A 27918-nucleotide genomic window follows, 5' to 3' on the forward strand; every position below is an offset into this window, starting at 1 on the left:
ATTCAGAGGTGTAGGGAAGGAAAACACATGATGCATAATATACATTCAGCGGTGTAGAAACAAGGCACATGACGCATAAAAACACATTCAGCGGTGCAGGAAAACACAATTGCGCCCAACTCACCTAAGTCACCACCTGTGACTGTCCCTAGGCCAACTGGCCTTGCAGGGCTTCAGACACCCTGTGTCCAGCAGAGTCAGGGCAAGACTGCGCACGCAGCGCAAGCCAGGGCGCACAAGGCACAACCTAAACGGTGCAGCTGCCCACTAAGTGCTGGGCAGCTGTAGAAAGGAACTTGGCACCGACGTGCCTCTAAAACCAACGTGTCACCCGTGGGAGCCTCTCTGGGCCCTCACAGAACAATGCCCCCAAAACAGCGTGGGAGCCTCGTGGGCTCGGGAATACAACTATGCCCCGGGGCACGGTGGAGCCTCGTGGGCTCTAAACAAACAATGTGCCCCGTCGTTGGAGCCTTCGAGGCTCTAGAACAATGTGCCTTTTTGGAGCCTTCTAGGCTCTTTGAACAAAGATTGCCCTTCTCGTTGGAGTCCCGCTCGGGAACTCGTTAACAACACTGCGGCCCGCGTTGGAGCCTCACAGGCTCGAGAAGCACTGCCCCCTTCGGTGGAGCGTCAGGCGCTCTTGCACAATGCCGCCCCCACTCACCGGGTCGGGCGGCTCTTCACGGCGGTAGCGAAATGCAGCCCAGATCCCCCTTGGAGCCCTCACTCACCGGACTGACGCGGGGCCTCCTTGCTGCGGGGGACGCGCCCTCCGGTGGGTGCGCGGGGCTGTCCTCTGCATCTGGTTTCGCCCGGTCCCTCGTCTCGGGACCGGGACTTCGTCCGGGGGCCGGCGAGGCTGCCGGACTGCTTCCTGCTCCTCTCTCTGCGTTGCAGGAGCGCGGGGTAGGCTCCCGTCCGCTTCCTGTGCTGACCACGCCCCCCTCCCTTCCGAGACTGCCTGACTTCCGGGTTTTCTTGCGGTCGGGACGGCTCGGGCCGGCGGCGGTGAAGTGGGGCAACTGAGGGGTAGGTTCCCTCGAGTTATTACCACAGGAAGACCTTGGCGGGGTGGGCACCCGCTAAGGGTATAAAAATGGCACAAAGTCCCTGGCGGGGTGGGCACCCGCTAGGGATATAGAAACAGCACACAATGCGGGGTGGGCTCCCGTGACGATCTCCTTACTCAGGGGTATCCCCACGTCGGGATTTCCTCGGGGAAACCGGCCGCTTCGTGCTGCAGCAGCCACGGGACGCGTTCCTTTGTTGGCTGGAGAGAGAGACAGGCGCTCTATTCAAATAAATGCAACAGCGCTCTCAGGGAGCGGTCAAAGGTCCAGGAGCAAAGTTCTTCCAGGAATAAAGTCTTCCAGAAGCAGGGGGCAAAGACTGGGCCCAGGAGCCAGCTCACAGGGCCCCCCAGCAGGGAGGCAGTCCCCAGTGGCGGTCTCTCCTGGCGCCCAGCAGCAGCAGGCCCCCCTCAAGTGAGGATCAGAAGAGAGAACAACATTCATGGGGTCACAGCCCCTTTTTATACATAGCTTTCCTTTGTCTCAAGGTGAAGGGAAGGGGCGAACCAGTTACAACTGGTTCCTGAGCACTTTGTTTTGCTCAGCCCCTCTCCCTATTCACAGGGCAGGCCAGGGTCATCAGTCGCACCACAGGGGGCGGAGCCAGCATTGTGTGGGGAAAACCCAGCCCTATTCAGGACCCAGGTGTACTCCTCCCACCCATCTAGCTGCTGATCTCCCTATTCACCACTGGGTGACTCCTCCTGACTCTGGGGATTCCCTAGCCCGTCACATGACCTCAGCCAGCCAATCGCCAGACAAGGCACACATTTCACACTGCACACAGAAGTGCCCACTTCTAGAAGTGGCACTTCCACTCTAGGTACATGCACGCCGCACACATCATCGGGCAGCATTTCATCACACGAGTCCGTACATACCAAACTCGCACCTGCACTCCCCACGCATCAGGAACTACCAGGGACACATACATTCCCCCATGCATTCCTATGGGAGGGCAGGCCAACCTCACCACATGCACTCAAGAGTGCGCACGCACTTTACTCTGGGACACAGGGAAAGTGCGCAGAAACCACAAATCACTACCACAAGGTCACCAGTAAAATCAAAAAGTTTAGGGGTGAACCTGCCAGAAGGGCCAAGTCCAACAGTGAGTATTTGTGAAATTTATTTTTCCATTACATTTTCCACAGGAACTTGCCCTCTTTTCAGAGTCCTCAGGAGCCCAAAAATACAAAGGTTACTCTTTCTATTTGCAGTGGCGGCTGCTGCTTATAAAGTAGTGGTGGTTCCTGCCATATAAAGTAGTGGCGGTGGGGGGATAATACAAATTAAATAAAGACGTAGCTGGTTCTACCGCCGCCTTAGTGCTCCTCTGCCACGCAGCACACAACAGGCTCCCAGACTCCCCCCCCCCCCCCATCCAGATGCTGCTTTCATGCTGTACCAAGCAGGGGAGAAGCGCCATAATTGGCCTGAGCAGGCTGGTCTGATGCTCACTCAGGAACAGGGAGTCTGTGCCGTTTTTCCACCCGGCTGTTGAACACATCAGGGTTGGAGAAACAAGTCGGTTTGGCCATCCTAAGACAGCTGATCAAATCAATATGCGGCGCTTAGTGCCCACCACGCCTTACTGCCATGGCCCGGCCCTAGACTGGCATCGGCTCAGTCAGTAAAATAAAATTATAATAAAAGTCTTCTATTATCATTTTATTTTTGCTGGCTCGCAGTGGGACAATCCTCCGCTATTATGACAGAGCTGTCGCTGTCTATTTATGTTTTCAAGGTCAGCCTTGTAACGTGTTTTATTCTTTATAGAGATGTTGGCATTGTTGTGTGTTGTGAAGGCATCTGTCAATGTGCTTATTTACTTTTTAGCATTCATTATCTTATGTTGAAAGCCTGTATATCCAGTCTTATTCCTGATGATCAATGTGAAGAAGATTTGCGGTAGTCTTTGTAGATTGTGCTATTTCTCTTGTGGCTGCAAACGTCACGCCTGATGTTCCCGTGCTGTCTCTAAGGTAGGCTACGGCAGTGGAGTATAAAAGTTCTCTGATCCCGTAGTAGAATACTGCGCATTCTGGCGTTTCGGGAATACGTATGTTTCGGGTTCATGTCTGCTTCCGGGTCACTCACCTGATTGCTTCCGGTTCTTTGGCGGGATCTTGGCGTCCATGTCGGATTCCTTCGCGACTTCTGCCTTCCCCTTCTGCAGTTTCTTGGATCCTCATTCCTGGCACAGGATTCTTCCTTTCCTGCAAAATAAAGAAGAAACATCAAACCAGTGACTCTGCCTTTGTGGTAACAGCGCTTATTGTGCTGACAATTACATTGTTTAGCACTATAGTAAGATAAACTATACTTATCTGAGCATAGGTCTCTCATCCTTTGGAGATCTCCTTTTCGTGTTTTGTTGTAGCCAAAGTTTGTCTGTTAACTGCAAAAACAAGGTACAGATTATTAAAGCTTCCTGAATTTAAGGGGGCATTATGTATAGCCCAAACACAGTAATTTCTATGATGTGTTTTTTACTAGCGAGTTGCTAGGTCCTTGTCTCTTTTTTCTCTACTTTAGTTCTTCTGTTACTGTGGACCATACCTTTCTTAATATAGGTGGGTGCTGCTCTACTTTCTTTCATTAAGGTTCTGCACTACATTTTGTATTACTTCAATGTCATTCATGCTTGCTGTTTTTATTTTCTGTAGATTAGAACCACAGCTCCCACTCAGACAGTCAATTGCTTCCTAGTTGAAGAGAGGAATTGTTTAGGTAGTTTAGGGTGATACACTATGCTATTAATAGCACTATTGTACATTATTGCTTATCCATTACACATATTTATACATTCTGTTTATCTTATTACATATAGGAAACACTCCTGACTGCCTGGCCTTACCCATGAGTGGGAGACGTTGTGGGACACTTTTCTTTTCCTCTTTGTTTACCCCTCTTCCCCTGATTCATCATTGTTGCTTTGACTTTGTTGGGTACGGTGAGTGGTTAGGGGAAGTTGGACCTCTCGTCTTGCATATCGTTTTTGCAGAAACGCAGGTAAGAGTCTGACAGCAAATTATTTTATAATTATTTCAGTGAGTAGACTGTTAGACTCAGAGCTGTCTCTCCTGGGTTATCATTCTATGTTTATTGGGTTCCAGACCAGTGTTCTTATAACAAAATATGCCTTCTCTTTAGTCTGAATCTAAGTATCACTAGTCTTTATAATAAGTGAGAACACATGAATATATTCAAAAAGTGATTGTCCAGAAGCACACAAAATTGTTACTTTGAGACAACGGTGAAGGTAGTATTACATGTCAAGTCTCACAGTTCCATGGCTAAAGCATAACCACTGGACTAAATCTAATGGTAGAGGAAGTGCTATCAGCTGTCTCACTAAGTTGCTTACTTCGTTGAAGGTATTGTCAATTAGTTTTTATTGCAAGTACTACCTGATTTGAGCCTGATTCTAAGTGCTTTCAATATCTGCAGATAAAAGAATGAAGGATAAAGGAGGGTGTGAGGGCTTTTCTCGTGGTCCTAGATGGTTACTGGCCAGTATCCTTGGTGGATGCTGTTGTTTACCATTGGTATCCAGGGTCTAAAATACTGTTTAATTCCAAGTGAGTCCCCATTACTCCCTTGGTATTGTTACTTCTCCAACAGTAGCAATCAAGAGCAGTCAAGGTTTACGTCAGGTAACGGGAAAGAGATTGCAACTTATATACAATATGACACAGTAATCACACTTGATAAACTCAAAGTCCAGTCAGTAGATGTTGTAAAGAGACTAAGGGCGTAATTTAAAGGAGGTGGTATAGAATTAAACCCCTAAAGTGTGGTCAACAACTCAAAGCCTCCACTCTCAAATTTAGGTCTCTTCCTGGCTTGGTGTCTCCTCTTGCAAAGCATTTCCATGGACATAAGTTGCACAGTCATAATGGAAAGTGGCAACTCTATACAGATCACTTAGACCTGTTTGAAGCCAGAACTTAACTACCAGAGATTGTACCATGATTGCCACGTTCAAGGTACAGGGATCTCTTTAACAAAATAATTGACCATGGGAGCTACCTTACAAAAAATAAAAAACTGTGACATACACATAAAAATTGCAGCAGACACATTTACCTGGCAAGCTATTATATGATGATTCAACCTGTGATTACAGAGTGCACACAGATCTCTCAGCAAATGAGTTAGCCACATGCCTTACCTTACTATTTGAATACCCTGGTGTACCTAGATCTTTGCAGGAGATACTGTAGGTTCCTAAGGTAGCTTAAAAAAGCAGTCTGTGTATAAACAATAGGTTATATGCGATTTCCACCCATCCCTGCCCCTAACACCCCTCACCACCCCTAAGTGCCACAGATCAATAAACCCTAAAAAAAATCACCACCCCTAAGTTCTATCCATCACTGTGTTGTAAATTGTCAGCGATTGGGTTAGCATTAGTGGAAGCCATCTTGTATTTAGAGGCTAACTTGTCCATTTTGTGGAATCCATTTTGTATTTCTGGCAGCCATTTTGTTTGCCATGTGCTGCCACGTGCTCACCATGTGCTCTGTCCTCCCTCAGTGTTGACTGCTCTTGTAATCTGCCTAGAAACAAACTATATTTAGCATCTTCCACCTTCGCACATGCCCAGTTGAGTTTGCAGCTGTCCTTGCAGCTGTTAGTAGTATGTAACTGTCAGGATGTGTTTACTAGCATTGGCAAACTGTTAACTCCTCCTACTTGTCGATTGTGCATTTCTATATGACCTTATATGTACATAAAACCTTCTTCTGTACTTGTACCGCCTTCTTTTGAACCCCTGTGTGGTTATAAAAGGACCATGCTCCTTCTGTTCGGTGTGCTACTTCATTCATCACCAAAGGGTGCTGTGTGAATGTAGTTCCACCTCATGAGGTTTATTAAACTTTGTATTTTCTATTCCAGTTTCTGTGCCAACTTCTTCCTATTGGTCTGAGGACTCTGTACAGAGAAGGGTGAACCCCTTGCACTGGTAGGCCTAGCTGAGGTCTTTCTTCTACAAATTGGCGCCCAGCGTGGGTCTCATCGACGACTCGGATGCCCGAAGGATTGGTCGCGACGAAGGATTGGAATCTCGCTCTGGACGCGATCGCTGCCCAATGAGACCCGAGTCTTGGCAACCACAGCGTTTTTCCTTTCTTTCTGATCTGACCATCCAGGTGGTGCCGGTCCTCGACTGAGATCTCTTCTGTTGATTCGCCGTGCAGTGACCATTTGGTCAATTTTAGAACTTGGCAGTTGGAACCTGGACACCAAGTGATTGGTAAGAGTCGTTCTGCGGCGCTTGCTGTTGGTTTGTATGCCTGGGATTGGTAAGGTAGTTTAGTAACACTTACTGCGGCTTTTGTATTTTGGAATTTGTGTTGGCCAACTTGGATTTCTATGGGATTCATATATAAATTGCAATTTATATAGGCAGGTAATGAGAATTTTCTCTATCTGAATTGATTTGAACGGCACATCGTACTAAAGGTACCTTAAGTGCTACTTTGATTATAATACTGCATATTCTGCACTATTTTTGGCATGCCTGTTTTTAGCACACTTCGTAGGATGTGTTGCTTTTGTAGTGGTACCAATTTGAGACTCGATGAAGCACAACCGGCCCCCCCGGAGTGGACGCCTAATAGGGATATGTATATTAAGTATGGTCTTTCTTCTATAATGTACAGCTCATTCTGGAATAAATACACTCGTACGGTTGCGTTGGCCTATGCATGGGTAATTTGATTTACGAAAGATTGAGTATGTGGAACAATGTATGTTTAAGCGAAAGACTAGGCAAGATATATTTGACTGTGTACGAATGTGGGAAAAAGAAGTGCGTGAACGAATGAAGCGTGAGCAAGCCTTGATTGAAAAGAACAGCGAAAGAACATTTATGCGAAAGCATTAGAGTTGAAAAACAAAGAAATAAAAGAGTTAAAAGAGAGTGAAGATAGGGAGCGTAATTTACAGGTAACTGGCCAATACGCTGTTCGGCGGCCCCTTTATCCTATACTTAATAAACCACAAGATGATTTCTTATTATTAGATCGTCCTCCACCTCCGTATACTGTTCCTTCTGCCCCTCATGAGTCAGATGAGGACTCCGGTTCGGAGAAACACAAGGCACGAGAAACTCGTTCTATGTTGACCGCTGAACGTGCGTCCCAGCTTAGATCTGCAGCTCGTAAAGCAGTTCGTAGCACTGCCCCAGCCTCTGAACTTCTAGATAGTATGAAAGGGTGGCAGGAAAGGGAGCAGCTGTATTTTACTGAGGTGTTTGCCGCAGAGGTCCTTGAGCTGTTTAGGAAATATTCTGAGGAGTTAGAGGCCGACGATGTAGCAGATAATTGTAAGCAAATGCATGATGGTCTTTTTGTTTTCTCCCAGGTGACTGATACAATCAGGCGTTTTGTTACACTGCGTGTTGATGCAGTCCGTTTGCGAGAGGAGAAAAAGGCTGCAGACGTAGCTGCACAGACATCTCAGACCGGCATGGCACAAGCTTCTATCTTCGGAACAGATAAGACTATGATAGTTCATGCGAAACCTATGCAGGAGGCCGCGCCTTTGTATGTTCCTCCTAAAGGAATGGGTACAAGTGATGATAAGGCTTCTATCGATGCAAAGGGTTATTTTATTTATAATTGGGTTTACACTCCTTGGAATAGGACGGATGTCATGGCACTTCAAACTGCATTGCCTGATCCGCAGAAAAATCCAGCCGCTTTTAATGAGGGTGCTATTAGCTCTTGTACAATGACTTTGCCTGATATTGATTTATTTTTCGGATTGATATTACCGCCTGATATGTGGAGAACTGTTCGTAAAATTGATGATCATGCAGCTTTTGGGGCGTTATGGAAAGACTTAGAACTAATGGATGTAGAAAGGGAACCCGCACAGAAGCCATGTCAGTTAATTTTAGATCTTCCCGCAGCTATATTAGTTAAGTTAAAAACGATTATTCCCCCTAAAAAGATAGATTGGACTGTTTTAGCGTTTTGTAAGCAAAAGGCAGATGAATCGGTTTCTGATTTCTTTACACGCTTTGAAGAAGCATTCCACGATTTTAGTGGCCAGTCATTGACAGATGACACGGGCAGACATCTGTTTATCGATAAATATGTCGCAAACCTGTTGCCAGGAATAGCTAGTCGCCTAAAAGCCAGTGAGAGTTCATGGACGACCTCTTCTCCGGTTTCTCTTTTGACTATGGCTCAGTATTATGAACACCAGGAATTAGAAGCAAAGGGTAATGAGGATAAGAAGACTAAAGAATTAAAAACGAAGGTTATGTTGGCTCAGGCTTATGGTCAGCCTTTTAGAGGTAGTGATAGAGGTGGACGTGGATCTTATGGTTCGTCTTTCCCTTCTTATACTCGTTCGAATTTGTCTGTTGACCAGTGCGCGTACTGTAAGAAATTTGGGCATTGGGCTTCCGATTGTCCAGCACTGCGTGCTCAGCAGTGTCCACGTGGTCGGGGACAAATGAGAAATCGTTCAGGATATTCAGGGCCTAGAGGAAGCACAGGTGACTGTGCTAGGTTTGATGCTAATATACGTGGGCAGGATGGGTTTAACACTTTTGATAGAAGGAACCAATATCAAATGTCCGACTATGTGCCGTCTGATTTTCAAGATTCTGCTTATGCATAGGATTTCCTAGGATGGGGTAAGGAATCAGTTGAAGTTCCAGTAGATCAGAGGGGTCCCTATGTTACAGCACATGTTTTGGATTCTACTGATCAGTTTCTGGTTGATACAGGAGCTACTCTTAGCGCCTTGTCTAAACAATTGGTTCCAAGGGCTCCCCTCTCTGGCTTTACCATTACATTGATAGGTTTCGATGGAACCCCTTCCCTTAGCCCACTGTCACAACCACTTGCATTCCATGTGGATGCATTTATTGCTCCATGTCCATTTTTGCTTTCCCCGAATACACCAGACAGTATTGTGGGTCTTGATATGCTCAAGTATTTCAGGGCTACGATACGATGTTCTCCAGAAGGTGTACGTGTTATCTTGAATGACAACCATCCTGTGACTGAGAGAGCTTGTCTTGTCAAAGAGGATATTGCATTAGCTTCACTCCCTAGTACTTTGTGGGGCTACTTCAGACACTGATGTAGGGCAAATGGTTATTCCACCAGTACATATTCGTGTCCAGGAGGGCTCTGTACTGCTACGTTTACCTCAATACAAAATTTCACAGGAAGGCGAAGAAGCACTCATACGTGTATTGTCCATGATCTCATTGAAGTGGGGGTTGTTGAGGAAGTTCCTTACAATGTTTGTAACAGTCCGATTCTTCCTATTCTGAAAAAAGATACTGACACTAGGATTTACCGATTCATTATTGATTTGCGAGAAGTTAACAAGATTGTAGTACCAAAATACCCCGTGGTTTCTGACATAACAACACTTCTTACTTTGGTTCCTCCGACAGCAACTATATTCTCTGTGATAGACTTGAAGAATGCTTTCTTTTCAATCCCTATTCATCCTGATACCCGATATTTGTTCGGTTTCACTTTGAATAATCAATCGTATAGATTTTGTAGAGTTCCTCAAGGCTATACTGAGAGTCCTAGTATTTACAGTCAAGCATTAAAAAGACAACTTGATTCTTTCGTTTTGCCTGAAGGTGTGGCTCTCATACAATATGTCGATGACATTTTGTTGGCAGCCAATACCCCTGAACAGTGTGAAAAATGTACTTTGTCCTTGCTTTCTTTTCTTGCTTCCGATCATCACAAAGTGTCACGAAAGAAATTGCAATATTGTAGATCGAAGGTAACCTACTTAGGTCACCTTCTTTCTAAGGAGGGACGTGCACTCACACCAGATCGCATTCAAGCTATTTTAGACACACCAGTGCCCCGTACTCAGAAAGATGTCCGTGCATTCATTGGTCTTACTTCTTTTTGTAGGCAATGGATATTAGGGTTTTCACATATTGTTAAACCCTTGTTGGCTCTTTTGATTAAAGATACTCCAATGCCCCTTCCATGGACGACTGAATGCCAGAATGTTTTCCAACAATTGCAACAAGCCCTTTGTTCTGCACCAGTATTAGGCACTCCGGATTACACCAAGGCTTTTACACTCTATGTACACGAAAGAGATCGTTGCGCACTTTCAGTTTTAGTGCAGACACACGGTGACAAACAGCGTCCCTGTGCATATTTTTCAGCAGTACTTGATCCTGTTGCTCGTGCATTGCCTGGATGCTTCCGTTCAGTTGCAGCAACAGCTGTGTCAATACGCCAGAGTGAAGGGATAGTTTTGTCACATAAGCTGTTGGTGCTAGTACCCCATGCGGTTGATGCCCTTTTAAATAAGACGAAGACGCAGCATTTAACTACTGCTCGTCTGACAGGATACGAATTGACATTGTTGGCCCCTCACATTACTCTGAAGAGATGTGAGACACGAAACCCAGCCACTTTGTTGCAATACCCGGTGACTCAGTCTCAGACACAGGAGTCTCATGATTGTATATTCCTTACTGAGGAACAGACAAAGGGTCGTGTCGATTTGCAAGACACGCCCCTTTCAAGTGTTGATGGGGAACTATGGGTTGATGGGTCCTGTTTGAAGTTACCAGATGGTACAACGTCAGCTGCATATACAATTACAACACTTCAGACGGTAGTTGAGACAGCTCGTATTCCACAGAAGTCAGCTCAGGCAGCTGAGCTAATAGCTTTGACACGAGTGTGTGAACTTAGTACTGACTTATGTGTGAACATTTATACAGATAGCCGCTATGCTTTTGGAGTGGCTCATGATTTTGGGCTACTCTGGAAGGAGAAGTGCTTTCTTACATCCCACGGGATGCAAATAATGCATGGAGAATTAGTACATAATATCTTGACTGCTTTAACATACCCGAAGAGAATAGCAATTGTTAAATGTAGCGCACATAAGAAAGTAATTGATAAGATAGGACAAGGCAATGCTTTTGCAGACCAAACAGCCCGTGAAACTGCCAGGCAGCGAAGCACCACGTCTATGTATGTAGTGAAGTCACAGGCTGAACGCTGGCATGATACCAGACAGGAAGTGCTAGATATGCAGAGATCTGCTTCTGCAGAAGAAATTGAGCAATGGTCTAAGGACGGAACATTGGACGATGAGGGCTGTTGGAGGAATAAAGAGATGAGCAAGTGGAGATTGCCTACAGCCTATTTACAACCTATGATTCATATGGCACATGGGCCAGCACATGTTGGAGCCTCCTCAATAACGAAATTGCTCACGCAAGTTTGGGAGCGTCCAGAAATTGCCGGCACAGCTAAAAAGACGGTGCAGTCTTGTCTGATTTGTCTTCAGCATAATCCTGGTAAAGGGACACAAAATCCTACAGGAGGGTTTGCTACGCCAACCGCACCTTTTGAAGTTTTGCAAATGGATTACATCCAGCTTGAGTGCTGTAACAACTTAAAGTATGTTTTGGTAGTGGTATGTGCCTTCAGTAAATGGAAAGAGGCATACCCCACGAAGGACAATACAGCTCTCACTACAGCAAAGGTACTTTTGAAGGAATTCTTCCCTAGATTTGGTGTTTGTAAACTTTTATGGAGTGATAACGGACCCCATTTTATTGGGCAAGTTGTTGCATATGTCCTGAAGGGATTAGGGATCAAGCAGAAATTTCATGCTGCTTTCCATCCACAATCAGCAGGGCTAGTGGAAAGGTATAACGCCACACTTAAATTGAAACTGGCTAAAATACAGGCTTTCACGTCTTTGAAATGGCCTGATGCACTACCCTTAGCACTGTTGTCCATTATATCAGTGCCACATTCGCGATCCGGTCTTACACCATATGAGGTGGTATTCGGAAGGCCTATGAACATTTGGGGAATTCCTAAACCACGTCCCATACATGATGTACCATGTGTATTGATGAGTGACTACCTATCACAATTGACTGACAGTTTGATTTCTATTCATCAACAGGTTCGAGAAGCTCTTCCTGATAGGTCTGCAGGTGAAGGCCATGGACTTCGAGCTGGAGACCAGGTGATGATCCGATCCTTCCAGAGGTCGAGCAGCTTGGAGCCGAGGTGGCATGGCCCGGAGCAGGTGCTCCTTTCAACGAGAACTGCGGTCCGAGTGACGAGCAGGAGGAACTGGGTGCACTCCACCCATGCAAGAAAGTGCCGTCTACCTTGGTGGATCCTGCTGCCTTGATTGACCATCGGGACATCCTGGATACAGAGAGAGGCCAAGCCATATCACCTGACGAACCTGAGGAAGTCTTCCCGGACCACACGATTCCTGGAGTATCCCGATACCAACTGAGACAACCGAAAGAGCCTGCATCGTCGAAATAGACTGGTTGAGCAACTGCCCTGGGTTAGTGAAACGGAATGCCGATGTGGCAAGGTGGTGGATCAGTCCTGTATAGTGTAGCGACACCCGTCTTGACCCTCGGTGAAGAAACCAACGGCTGCCCAGGGATAAGAGCTCCAACGATTGTTTCCAACGACAAGCTGATCAAGTCCACAATGAGATCAACTGTTGCTAAGAGAAAGATCATTTGTGCTATAGGGTTTGTTGTTGCTATGGTGGCTGTAGCAGTAATAACCTGGTTCGTTGAGAAAGTGGCTCCTGCTCGAGAGCTTTTGATCTGCCTAGATACGTAGTCTTTCTACTATCTCTGTGTCTGCACCATATATAACGTGCAGCGTCTCACGGGGGCCGTTCGGATGGACGACGCTCATATGACTGTCTGCACTTTGGATTTGGAAGTAAGTGAATTTCGAGTGGCGGATTTCGTAAATAACTAAAAAATAGCCGAGTTACTTAGGCCCATACAGGATGTTGCCTATATCGGAGTTGTGACAGTATTTTCTTTCCACAGGCACCTACCACAGTGCTTCTTGTCAGAACAATTCGCCACTGGGCTAAGTGAGTACATTACCTGATTGTTATACATAAAAGTAGTTTGAGGGCCAACGGCTTAGATTCCCTTCTTGGGTAGTTTTATTAGAACTGGACGACTACTGGGATGATTTGTTATCAGCCTTTTGTCTTTATTTTTCTATTAAGAATGAATACCTCAGTGGTAATTTTTCAGGTTGTCTTTAGGATTGTACGGATTTAAGGTCGACTTTTTGACTCGAGCTGTGACAATTATTGACGTTAGAAAAATATTGTTGCAGGATTAGAGCATCCTATAAGAGAGCTCACCCTGTTTTCTTTTTGTCGGACTTGTATTTATTTTTCACATTATACTGTGATCCTTGACCATCTCTGGTTTATTTTTTTCATGTAGGAAGAAAATATAGGTGACACATAGTCTCCATTGCTTATCCGGCTACGTATATCTCTATAAAAGGAAAAGGTGCAGCGATTGATTGGGGCTGCCCTGTTGATTGGATATCATCTCCAAGTTTGGAAAGTAAGTCGTGCAAGCGGCGTTCGGATAACATGAGAATTTGAACAAGTGTCAGCATAATAGGTTTCTGTATGACTGTAAGCACGGATCAGGGCGCTTAAGATTTCTTAGTAGAGCTCTCTCTACTTTTCCTTGTATGAGAATACGAGACTGTTGCAACATACTCCAGTCTTCAATATAATACTTGACGAATGGGCCACATATTTTGATCGATCTTTGACATATAGCTAGTGCACTATATTTCTTTTTCAGACAATTTATCTTAAAGGTCCTCAAAATCGTTGAATGTCCCACTGTGACAACTCCACTGATTATATTACGGATCAGCAGCTGGAATACGGCAGCTAGAAGTAAGTTGCCTCTCCATTTACATTTCGTGGAATGAGAGAAATTTATGTTTTTTTGGCCTCATGTCTGTATGGTGTAGCTTCTTGTATTGTTATACTGCTTCGTTGATATAGATTTGGCTCATGTGGGATGGTCTACTGGGATTTGTCGGTTATAGGCATAGACTGTCTATCTTATGTTCACCCGTGTCTGTCTGTCTTAGACCGTTGAATGGTGTACTCCGCAAACAGAAATGTTTTTGGCCTATACTCTCGTTCGTCAGATGACCATACTCTTGGATTAGGAAACACTTTTATTCTTTCAACATCTCTACTAAATAGAAGGTACAGTTAAAGTTTTACTAGACAGTAGGGGTAGATTCACCTATTCCCTATCTAAGATATCTTGATTGAATATTGCATGATATAACATGCCCTGGTTTTCGGGCTCTGTCCGTCAGGCAGCCTGACACACTCCACCTTTCTGATTCACAACTCTAGACTTCTTTCTTTTTGCACCACTCGGAATAACATCTATTGGTATACTTTTGGCATGGAATCTTTCCGGGCTATCTTCCTGCTCTTGCACACTCACATTATTGGACCGAATCTCTTGCTGGGACGTGTTTTTTGCACTTATCACATATCGCACCAAAAATAAGAAATGAACAAATGTTTGTTCAGAAAATTATTCTGATCATGTTTATCTGTCAACATAAGGTTCTTTTGTAATGATTACATTTACAGCCTTGAAAAAGTTACATTGCGTAACGAAACACGTGTCGGCTGTTCCGGACTACTTCCTTGATGAAGTTTCGACATCTGACTCTTCTCACCTTGAGGGAAATTGGCTCATCTTAAAGGGACTAATTTGTGTGATTGCACTGCAAAATTGTACCAAATCACAACAGAGAGACAGGTTCTTTTGTCTTGAAATTTTTACACTTCCATGTGTATACTGTACTGTTTAAACATATCAATGCAACTAGGAGAATAGGTCCTTTTGATGTGTATGGAATTCGTTATCAGACGCATTACATTTTATGATTTATCATGAAGAACATATGTTGGGACATTACTGTTTTTTACTATTTATCAAACTAAGTGCTTCAGTTCTCATTTTTGAGTATAGGGGACAATAAGGACGACTAGTATCAACACTGTGCATTCGTTCCATATCTCAAATTATTTTACAGATACTGTGATTAATAACATTAGAGTGCCGGGGTAGTACCCAGTTAGAAAGCTTTTGATCGTTACTACTCCAGTATCAGTTGAACACCACTACTTTACGCTTCCCTACCATGAGCAGAAGCATCGACAATCCTACTTAAATAATACCTTTATCCAGATATTGCATCATACTCATAATGCCACGAATACTACCAACTGTTGGGTGTGTGGGATGATACCTGCACATCAAAAGAAAGGAGGAACACCTTTTATTCCTCTTCCCATTTCTCATAATGGTTCTTGTCAAGCTTGGTATGCCAGGAACCTATCTTCAACAAGAACTTCCTCCTCAGTGTATGAGGATGAACGGCTGACGTGGACCCACCCACACCGCCGCTGTGCTTCCTGTTTCCTCCGTAGTCACGCCCCCGTGAACGGAGCGCCGCAACTGCTGTTCCCTCGCTAGATGCCGAGCTGGGTCCGGGAAACTGTGCTTTGGGTCCACTCCAGGCGGGGCCAAGCGGGAACCAAGCGGAGCCCCTCGGAGAGTCTCTGCTAATCTCGGAGGGGGCGGAGGTTGGCTCCGAGCGCCGTGCTGTGCGAGTCTGCTCTCCCCTGCCCTGCCCTCTGACCTATTGACAAGCGGAGTCAGCAGTTTGTCTGACGTGCTGGAGGGTCCTCCCACGCGGAGCGATTGAATTATTTGAAGTGCTGCTGGCTCCTGCGGAGGTGAGCTGCCGGGGGCACTGGTTGCTGGTTGCTGGACGCAGGCCGCTTTGCGAGGTAAGGCGCACTCCTTTGAGACTACACGTCGGTGCGCTGTTTGTAAGGCTGGTTGGAATCTGCAAGGGGTGAAGGGGTAAAGCAATGCTGCTGTCCCTTTTCGGTGCCTGCCCTGTCAGCTGGTATATGGAGTGATTAAACCCGCTGCACCTATAACGGTGAATAACTGGAATCTGGGGGCATTGGACGCTGGTCTGCTGGTCTACTTGCGAGGTAAGGCGCGCTGGGTTTTACCCAGTCCGCGCTCGCTCTGCTATACCGTGCCCTTCTTGCGACTCCTCATCGGTGCACTTACTGTAATCCTGATGGTGATTGCTTTGAAAGACTGTGAAGGGGCAAAGCTGACTCTCCCTCCTCATATCCCACGATCCTCGCTCCTCGCTCTCTCACTTAGTAGCGACCTGAAAAGTGAAATTTTCCAGAGAATATTCAGGGCATTTAAAAGCGTGGTTAAAAGACACATTCCAGATGGCGACAAGAGTGAGGGGCAAACAGTCCAAGCTAGAGCTGGGAAAGGAGGTTAAGCTCTCAACCCCGATCAGATCTCCATCAACAACAAAGGGAGAGAGAAAAAACAAAAGGAAAAATCAACAAAAATAAGCCCTAAAACAGAAGGCGCTGGAGTCCACTGACTTATACAGAAAAAATAAGTATAATGTGCTAAGGAAACAGGCTGAGAATGACGACAACGAGGAAAATGATCAAGAGGAGGGCGAAGAAGACAAAGAGGTAGAGGTAGAGAGCTTGACCCTATCTGAGCTATCTGCAGAACTGAGCTTGCTTGCTATTGGCGACAAAGAAGAGGATGATGCGAAAGACAAGGGGACAAGAATGGACAAGGGGGGTAAAAGTATGGAGAAAACTGACAAAACGGTCATGGCTGCTAATATGTCCTCTACTGCCTGCCACAAGAGTCGCTCTACCCCGAAACAATACCCTCTCTTTTCAAAACCCCTTCTTCAGCAGGGACAGTCTTCAAGTACTCCTACGCACGGGGGGTTAAAGCAGGGGAGTTCAAGTGCCACTTTAGAGCATGAAGTCTTTAACACTGAAGGTCAAGTAAGCAGCCCCACAACGCAGAAGATACCAACAAGGCTAGAAGATGTTGCATTACCCTCACCAACGGTTCCAACGGTTTCAACTGTGATCTCTTCCAACACTTCCCTTTCCCTCCATCCTCTGCTGCCACCAGCTATAAGCCCAAGCCCAAACTCAGGCTCAAGCAGCAAGCAGCAAGCAAACCACGATAGCTCCAAGTCAAGCCCCAAGCCTAGAAGCCTCCCCGATCTCCCAAGACGACGGCTTGCTTGCCCTTCCGAGTGCTACGAAAGCATGCACGATGGAAGATATCCTAGTTACTATCCTCCAGGAACTAAGAGACTTTAAATCCTCTCAGGCTCAGGAAATTTCACTCTTACACAGCAGGCTTACGAAAATGGAGGAGTGCCTTGGCAACATTCCTTTGAGGGTCTCTGAAGCCGAAGTTCGGATATCTTCTCTAGAGGACTCTTTAACTACAATTCAGAAAAATCTTGCGGAGGCTAATAGAGAGAAATCCCACTTAGAGGAAAAACTCCAGGATCTGGAGAATTATAATAGGAGATCTAATCTACGACTCGTAGGCATACCAGAGGGCCTTAAAGATAAGGACGTAGTCAGGTGGACAGACTCTTTATTGAAAAAAGCTATCCCTGAGCTGCAAGGTGACTTGACTATCACAAGGGCGCACAGAGTCCCTGCTCATAAACCTAATAACTTTAAATACCCCCGTACAATTCTGCTTAATTTTTCAGACTTTAGGGTAAAAGAAAAAATTCTAAATACCGCATTTTCTAAAAGAATTTTCAATGTGGAGGGGGTGAACAATTTTAGAATTTTTGGTGATATGTCGGCAGCATCTGCTCACAGACGCAGGGACTTTGTGAAGCTAATCGACTCCTTCAAGAGCAAGGGAGCCCAAGCCATGATAGTGAAGCAATCGAAACTCAAAGTCTTGGCTAAAGGAAAATTCTTTATATTCTCGGTCCTACACGAAGCCCAAACATTCCTCGATGGCCTCGGGGGGTAATTAAATTAGTTGCTGATCCTTGCTGAAGTTATTATTACCTTAGGGCGGTCACTTGATGGAAACAGGAAGCACACAAGGATGCAATGAGATGGCATCCAAAAAGAAGACACAACAGAGAAGGACGGAAGTGGGACACTGGGGTTTCCGTCCACTCAAGGGGGGAGGGAGGGGGGGCGAAGGGGGGGTGAAGGGGGGTGTCGCAAGGGGGGAAAAAAGAGAGTTCAAAGGCAATATGTTTTTTCACATTTTAATGATTATTATTATTTTTTTTTTTCTTTCTTCTCATCTTGCACAAATAATATCTTGCACTCGTCAATTCTGTCCATATGGATTGTGTTAAGATGACAAGACCCTATAAGTATATCTGCCTATTCTGCACTGGGGGGGCTTAAAACCTTCAAGCCTGTGCTGCTATTTGTACTATTTTGCTGCTTATCTGCTATTTTGCATTAGGGGGGGCTTAAAATCTTCAAGCCCGTGCTGCTATTTGGGCTATTTTGCTGCTTATATGCATATTTGCACAGACAACGGTACTTTTTTAATGATATTATATATTTATACGGTTTATTTTTTATATAAGATAAGATTTTATAATGTCTTGTATAATGAATGGTATGTTTCCTCAAATAACATCACCTTACACTCTTGCTGCTTACTTGCATATTTGCACATTGAAATTTAGATCCTGCATGTATTGCTTTTTACTGTTATATATATGTATATCATTTATTAGTTTCATATGTTGCTGCTGCTGTATGTCCATTTGCACATTTGCCCATTTGCACACTTGCATATTAGCCGAGGGTTACGTCCAATATTTTGAACAACAAATAACATGGTGAAATTTATTTCTTTAAATGTTAATGGCCTAAATAACATTCGTAAAAGGAACGCTATTGAGTGCTGGTTGAAAAACCTTATACCAGACGTTATCTACTTTCAAGAAACCCATCATAAAGATCAGGCAGAGTCAGCTAAACTCTTCAAAAGCTGGGCGGGCTATAACATATCTGCTCCTGCCGGGATGGCTCAGAGAGGAGTTTCCATATTAATAGGGAGACATGTAGGTTTTAATCTCGAAGGGACATGCATAGACCCCAGAGGTAGATGGGCAGTTGCATACGGTAAATTAAACAATGTTAATGTTATCCATGCCACAATCTATGCACCAATTTCGGACGACCCTCAAGCTATTTTACAGGTTAAGCAGGCATTAACCGGTCTTTCTGGGCCAATAATTTGGGGGGGGGGCGATTTTAATCTATTACAAAACCCGCCGACAGAATAAACCCCAAGTTGCCTTAGCTGTCCAAAGTTGTAAAATTGACCTCGATGTTATTGATCATTGGCGTAACTTAAATCCTACCAAGCGCGAGTATACATACCACTCAGCAAAATATAATTCTGCATCAAGGCTAGATTATTTTTTATCATCTCATGACCTAGAATTATATAACTACGCCTATCTACCTAACGCTTTTTCAGACCATGCAGGCCTTTGCATGGAGGTCAATTTGGGGAATTATGAAGCAAGACCCATAAGTAGATGGTTTTTTAATAAACTTAACCTTCTCGACCAACAATGGTGCACGGATATTAACGAAAAGATAGAGCAATTTTTTATACAGAATAGAGGTACAGCCCCATTAAATATAATCTGGGATGCATTTAAAGCCACTTTACGTGGAATAATTACTTCTAAAGAAATTCCCAAGCTCAAGGCAAGAAGGGAGGAGAAAACCAAACTCCAAACTGAACTCTCGCAGGCAACCCAAGAGCACCTAAGGGCTAGATCTATGATCTCTGGACACAAAATCCACGAGGCGAAGTGCAAGATGAAGGACTTCTATTATGATTTAGGTGAGATAAATAGTAATTCACAAGCACAAAAGATTTATGAGGAGAGTGAATATACAGGAAAGCTGCTGGCCTGGCAATCTAAAGAAAAGCGGGTACGAAATAGAATAGATTAGGTAATTGATCCCATCACTAAAATACAAGTCAAGACCACCATTTCCATCGGTGAGTTGTTTTTAAAACACTATGAGGGGATATATCAAGCGACTGAGGGGGCTACATCTGACTCTATCACGGAATTTCTACAGCCACTTGAAATACCTAAAATAGATGCTGAGGGTAGGAATTACCTTACACAAGATTTTACACTATTAGAATTAGATGAAGTGATAGAGTCCTTCCCCAATGGCAAGGCCAATGGTGAGGATGGCCTTCCCATTGAATTTTTTAAAAAATTTGGGGGAACATTACGTAAGGAACTTTTGAAATTAATTAATAACTTACTCCAAGGAAGTCCCCCACTGGACTCCTTTCATACAGCGGTGGTGGTCAGTATTTTAAAAAAAGGAAAAGACAAGGAAAATATAAATTCATACAGACCGATTAGCCTTTTGAATATAGATTATAACATTTTTACAAAACTTTTAGCAAATCGATTAAATAAAATATTAGGATCTCTGGTAGCATATGATCAGTGTGGTTTTATTGCAGGCAGGCATCTTCATTCCAATACTACATTTTTACTGGAGGCACTAGATTATTTTAAAACTAATAAGGTGAAGGCTCAAATTTGTTTTTTAGACGCGGAGAAAGCCTTCGATCTAGTGTCTTGGGACTGCCTGTTTGCAATTTTACGTAGTTTTAATTTCCCAAATGTTTTTATTTCTCTTTTACGACAATTGTATATGAATTCTAGGGCACAAATTATCGTCAATAATACTAATATTGGGTCCTGTGAGGTTACTAGAGGCACGCGACAAGGATGCCCCTTGTCGCCAATTTTATTTGCATTATTTATTGAACCTCTAGCGATCGCCATCAGGAATATCAAAGCTGACACTGTCCCAACATTAGGAATGACAAACATAAAATTGTATGCGGATGATATTGCCCTTTTCATAGACTCTAAACCCTCAAGTCAACTGAAGATTTTAAAAATCTTCTCTGACTTTCAAAAGCTTGGGGGTTATAAAATTAATGTAAGCAAAACTGAAATTATTCTTCTGAACTGCACTATAGACACTTTAGCTCCAGAATTCAGGCGGATATACAACACGGATCCAAAGAGATATCTTGGAGTACTTTTATCGGATAGCCCAGATGATCTCTTTTCACTTAATTTTTTACCTTTATTAAAAAAGGTGGGCTCACTCTTAGATCGTTGGAATTTACTACCCTTGTCTCTTATGGGGCGGGCATCGCTAATTCGAATGTCGGTGTTACCCCTTTTTAATTTCCTTTTTAGCGCAATTCCCTGCGCAGTCCAGGCCTCTTAATTTAAAAAAATAGAAGCTTTGATCTCCTCTTTCTTATGGGCAAAAAAATCTCCCAGATTAGCACTGAGCATATTTATCATCCACACAAGGAGGGCTGTCCCTCCCAAATATCAAGGAATATTATTTTGCGTCTTTTGGACATTATAGCCACAGGTTTTTTTTAGATTCGCATGAGACAGATAATTTCTTTATGAAAAGGATGCTGTTAGAATTGAAAATCCATGACCCGGTCAGAACTACGAAAGAGCCAAAAAAAGTACGATATAAATCCATCCAGTGGATTTTCAAGGTGAAAACTCAGTTTTTTAAATTTTATGACTTACCCATTCTAAGTAATAAGACGAATTTAATAAATTTTAGCTTGGGAGATGCTTGCTGTATGGACAAAAAAATATTAACACTTTGGAAGGAGAATGGTTTTGAGAAAATTGAAGACTTCATGCTGGGAAATAGGTGGAAATTCTGGGATGAAATTCATAGCCAGTAAATCCACTCGCTCTTAACGCTGAACTGGTCCTTTATTAGGATAAACCCAAAACTCACAGAACTCGATATTGGAAATTTATCCAATAAAGAAAATATTTCCACTATCCTTAATAATAACATACAAAAGAAAATGAGTTTCTGGATTAAAATATTAAAAGAAAGTAAGGACCAGGACTTCTACAGCAAGATTACTGAAAGATGGGAAAAGAGGGAAGATATTACAATTAATCAACAGGTATGGGACAAAATAAATACATTTAATAAAACCATATTTCGAGGAGCAAATTTTAAACGTATGCAATTTTACAACAAATGGTTAATATATAGAACCCCATCCTTTTTACATAATATCTTCCCTCAAGTAGCCGACAAATGCTTTCGTTGCGATGAAAAAGGCACTTGGAAACACATTGTCTGGGAGTGTCCAAAAATCCAGGTTTTATGGAAGGAAAGAGAAAAATATCTTTCAATCGTTCTCAAAACTAATATTGTATTTGATGATCTAATTCCCCTCCTAGGTTGCTCTTATATCCATACCCAACATGATGAGTCCCTTTTTATAGCTTCTCTAATAGCTAAATCCCTTATATTACAGTCCTGGAAAACAGATCTTGTTCCATCCTTCCAGGCATGGAAGACAAAACTACTCCGAATCCAGGATAGGGAAAGAAAATATGCTCTTAGATCAGGGGCCCTTAAAAATATGATAAATATTGGAGGGTGTTTGATCTTTAAATTTGTCCTGCTATTACTTAACTAGATCTATACTTCTGCGAGAACATCTATTTGTTTACTAGTCTATAACGACTGTCTCGATTTCGCACACTGCACTTTACAACTCAGCTCTGGATTATTAACTGAGAAGACGCTCATTGTATTTAAATACTACGTACTGTTTTTATTCTAACAAAATCTTTTGAATATTAATGACAGTTGATTGATCGTTTGCTTCTATACAACCCTGCACTTTATAATTTAAATGTTAAAATGACAATCTGTATGAATGTTTTCAGTACTCTCTTTCTCGCACTGTATTAATCTGATTCAACTGTATCCTTTTTTCTATATTGTATTGTTATATTTGAACTCTCAATAAAAAAAAAAAAAAAAAAAAAGCTTGGTATGTGCTTTTGTTTGCATCTGGTAGACGTACACTAGGCGGGCTTCTTTTTCGCCTTAATAAAGTATGCTACCAAGATAAAGATGGTTATCCTCAAGCCAAAGGGACCAAATGGGAAGAGTATCAACCGGACAATATTTCAACACCATATGTCTTCACAAATATGAGAACTTTTACCAGTAATGAACAATTTGTGATTTCTATTACAAGAGCTAAAGCAGATCTATGTATAAGCAGTATTGGGAGACTTCCAGTGGGGAAAAGCGAATGTACTGTAATTCTGACTATTGAAGGTGTAAATAACAGTAGTTTTATAGCCTCACATAATACTTACTTACTTACTTTGATAACTTTATTTCGGTCAGAGACCATAAAAGTGCAGATAAAATACATACATACATAGCACATCGAATAAAATAATAAATATAGGTATTTTAAAAAAATAATAATTAAACAGTTGGTTATCAAAGATATTTCGGTGGTTTAAATTGGTTTAAAACTTATCCTACGGCGCCACATACCATGAAGGAAACGGGAGACAGCAAATACAATGGGCGGCGAAGTATCATATTTAAGAACTCTATATGCCTGCACACAATGTCTAAAACCCAGGTTTCTGCATATTGGGATAAGCCAGGTTTTGCGTATATTTCTATATGCTGGGCAGAAAAATAAAACATGGATAACATCTTCTCTAATGTGATTACATGCCGGGCAGGTTTCATTATCAGATTTTGCCCATTTCGAGGTAAATGACCTAATAGGTAGGGAGCCATACCTTAATTGAGCATATAATTTCCTCGCAAGAGGAGGTTGGACTGTATCAAAGAATTCCTCCCATCCCATTTCAAATTTGACTGAGAGGAACTCCATAGAGAGCCTACCATAGGATGTTGACCGTTGTAATGCACATAGATTTTGCTGCCTAACCAAATTTAACAGCTGTGCCCTAGATATCCTCGGGCAACTCAGCTCGGGGGTCCCCCATAGCTGAGGCAAACCTATTTTAAAAGAAAAAGCCTTGATATGGGAAAGCCATGTAATATTTTTATTTTTCATCTAGTCCCAGACCTCCCGAAATTCAGCTCTGAAGGATACCAGCTCTGGTGCTGACCAGAGCCTCCTCCAGTAAAGCAAGGGTCGCAGAGCTGCCAAATTCTCAATAGACTCCAAACCCAAGTCCATACGTAAGGGGATGAGGGGCGTACTTTTTGGTAGGGCCACCAGATTCCTCATGAAGGCCTGCTCAACCCTCAAAAGGCTAAATACGTTGTTATGGCCCCAGAGCTCAGCACCGTAAAGAGATGCAGTCCGAGCCTGGAGGCCATAAATCTCAAGGGCGGGCGTAACCGGTTTAAAGATCAATCCTCTCTGAAGCTTGCCAATGCCCCCTGCTATTTGTGAAAGTCTAAGAGCGGATCTGGTAATCTGATGGCCCCAGCCAAAGTCCTCCGTCAAAGTAATCCCGAGGTAGACGAAGGTTTTGACTCGCTCCAACGGAACACCATTCAGGAGAGGGTTCGGGCGCGTACCCCTCGGGGGATTAAAGATCATAAACTTGGTTTTATCCAAATTAATCTCCAATCCCCTCGAGGCGCAAAAGCATACGAAACCGTCCAGGACACGCTGGATGCATGAGGATGTTCGGGATAGCAACAGAGTGTCATCCGCGAACATTAATGCGGGCACCCGACCAGTCGTCAACCAGGGAGCATCATTATCCTTTACATTGTTTAAGGTGTCGACAAGGCCATTAATGTATAGGCTAAAGAGGGTAGGGGCTAGAACACACCCCTGCCGGACACTCCTGGAGACGGGAAAGCGGTCCGAAAGATCCCCGTGTCTCCCACACCTAACCTGTGCATAATTTCCAACATGCAAGCGGGTCAGAATATTGAGCAGGTAGGGCGGAAGGCCCAGGTCAGCCAATACCTCCCATAATTTTTCCCTAGGGACTAGGTGAAAAGCGGCCCGCAGGTCCACAAAGACAAGGTAGAGGCTGCCACCCTCGACCCTTGTAGTTTTCCAGAAAAGGACCTGGAGCCGAAAGATTTGGTCCAAGGTTGAGATACCGGATCTAAATCCAGCCTGGAGGGTAGACAGTATTTCCCATTCCTCCATCCAAGCTTGAATCCTGTCCAATATAATTCTACCCATTAGTTTTTGTGTTGTATCTAACAGGCTAATAGGCCTGTAATTTGAAGGTGTAAGTGGACATTCCTTCTTGAAAATGGGGACAATCTCAGCCCCCAGCCAGGTGTCCGGTGGGTCAGACCCCATAAGAATTGCATTGAACAAGACAGCAAGATATGGCGCCCATATTTTTGGCTGGGATAGGAACAGGTCCCCCGGCAATTTATCGAGGCCGGGGGCTTTATTTGGGAGCAACCTAACAATGGCAGATTCTACCTCCTCCAAGGTGATGCTCTCTGGGAAGACAGAGGGGTACACACTCGGCCCCGACCCTCCAACCGAGGCCCCCGTCATATATGTGTCCTTTCTATTGCCCCCTGTGTTTCTGGCACCTGCATCATACCACCGGGAGCTTAAATTATTCGACGATATCTCTAGAAATAGATACAAAAGGACAATAAGTGCTGACGAAGTAGACCAAACTGATACCACTCTGCAACAATATGTCGATTTTAATTTAGGATTGTTCTTCTTTGTGGGTGCTGCATTAAACAGTAGGAAAATAAGACGATTGACTAGAGTTGTGGAAGCTGTTACCAATCAGACAGCTATGGCACTTGGGAACATTACGGAGGAGCTGCAAATTGCAAGGATTGTAGCTCTCCAGAACCGAATGGTTCTAGATGTGGTTCTGGCTGATCGAGGTGGTGCATGTCGCAGCTGTTGCGTATTCATACCGGATCACTCACCTTCAGTATATGACGCAATATCAAAACTGCATAAGATTGCTGCAGAAATTAATCCAGAGACTGGTACTTGGACTTTTGCTGTATGGTTTTGGACTCTTGTTTCTGCTTGGGGCTGGAAGCTACTGACTATCCTGTGTGTAATGATTACGATACTTTTTACATGCTGTGTATGTATCCAATGGGGTCCAATGCTTTGCTCCATTTGCATCTCTCTCTGTATACCTGTCAAAAGGAATGTTGCAGAAACAAAGGCTAATGCTAAAAGGGTCGTCTGTTGTAAATTGGCAGCGATTGGGTTAGCATTAGTGGAAGCCATCTTGTATTTAGAGGCTATCTTGTCCATTTTGTGGAATCCATTTTGTATTTCTGGCAGCCATTTTGTTTTCCATGTGCTGCCATGTGCTCACCATGTGCTCTGTCCTCCCTCAGTGTTGACTGCTCTTGTAATCTGCCTAGAAACGAACTATATTTAGCATCTTCCACCTTCACACATGCCCTGTTGAGTTTGCAGCTGTCCTTGCAGCTGTTAGTAGTATGTAACTGTCAGGATGTGTTTACTAGCATTTGGCAAATTGTTAACTCCTCCTACTTGTCGACTGTGCATTTCTATATGACCTTATATGTACATAAAACCTTCTTCTGCACTTGTACCGCCTTCTTTTGAGCCCCTGTGTGGGTATAAAAGGACCATACTCCTTCTGTTCGGTGTGCTACTTCATTCATCACCGAAGGGTGCTGTGTGAATGTAGTTCCACCTCATGAGGTTTATTAAACTTTGTATTTTCTATTCCAGTTTCTATGCCAACTTCTTCCTATTGGTCTGAGGACTCTGTGCAGAGAAGGGCGAACCCATTGCACTGGTAGGCCTAGCTGAGGTCTTTCTTCTACAACTGCACATTGAAAGCCTTCACCAGCCCTACATTCCAACCATCCGTGAACCCTAAAAATCCCCCACCACCCCTAAACTCACTTATCTGTGAATCCTAAAAAGCCCTTATCACCCCTAAACTCAACCCATTCCTGACCCCCAAACACCATCCATCTCTGAACTGCACCCATCACTGACTCCTAAAAAACCCTCATTAACCCTTAAACATCACCCATCTCTGAAACCAAAAATTCCTTACTACACCCAAGTTTAATGTCATTTTGAATTCTTTCTTTAAAATATTTCCTTTAATTTTCAATTCATTAGTATTTTCTTAACATTATTTTCATGATTTGTTTTCCTCGAAGGTAGTTTCCCAGTTTTAGTTTTTCCATTAACTCACAACCATAATGAGCAATTACTTAAACCAGAAGAGCTTTAGTATTGCATTTTTGTATGTTGCCAGCTTATTTGATGTCAAAGGTTGTAAAAGTACTGACTGACTGGCATTTACTCTACTTCTCATGGCTTCAGTGGTCGCCCACGGCTTCTGCAGTCTCCCACAATTCATGGCTCCTCAGAGTAAATATTTTTCTTTCCCGCTGCCATACTTTTAATTTAACTTTCCCAACATTTGTGAGGAAGGCAGTAATGGACAATGCTAGCACTTCTTAGCAGAGCTGACAGAGTATGTTGTTCCCAGCAGGGTAACACGTGTACTAAACAGCAGCACTTCTCAACAAGGCTGCTGTACTAATAAAGAACATTATCAGCACTTGTCCTCGTATCAGCTCCCCCTGCAACAGTTTTCCTGTCCAGCATGCCCTCAGTCCGCCACCCTCTGCTGCCTCTCTACCTGCTGCCCTCTCTTTGTGCCTCCTCTGCTATTTTCTCGCTCTGCTTTTGCTGCTCGTTTTTCTTCCCTCTTTTGCCTTTTCTGCTCTCCTTTTTGCTTTCTTGCTCGCTTTTCTGCCCTCTTCTGTTCTGTTTTGCCTTTTTTGCAAATTTTTTCTGCCATCTGGTTTGCCTTTTTTGCTCCTATTTCTGCCCTCTGTTTTGCCCTTTTCTGCCCTTTTCCGGGTCGTTTTTCTGCCCTCTGTCTTGCATTTTCTGCTAGTTTTGTCTGCCCTCTGGTTTTACCTTTTTTGCTTGCTCGTTTTTCTGCCTTCTGTTTTTGCCTTTTTCTGCTGGTTTCTTCCCGCCATTTCCTCAAGCCCTGTCGGTTGGGGCGCTGGCCCGACGGAGACCTCACACTATAGCGCCAAGATACCCCTGGGGTCACAATGCCGCGCTCTACAAATGCTGATTGACTGATTGTTAAGAGGGTTTGTATGCTGTACATACGTTATTTCTCTGGTTATGCTACTTTTTGCAGCACAGTACTAGCAATCATCACCACTATGTACTTCTAGAACACTATGACCACCTCTCAGCATGGTTCCCAAACTA

This window comes from Triturus cristatus, chromosome 1_2 (assembly GCF_964204655.1).
Source record: "Triturus cristatus chromosome 1_2, aTriCri1.1, whole genome shotgun sequence".
NCBI lineage: Eukaryota > Metazoa > Chordata > Amphibia > Caudata > Salamandridae > Triturus > Triturus cristatus.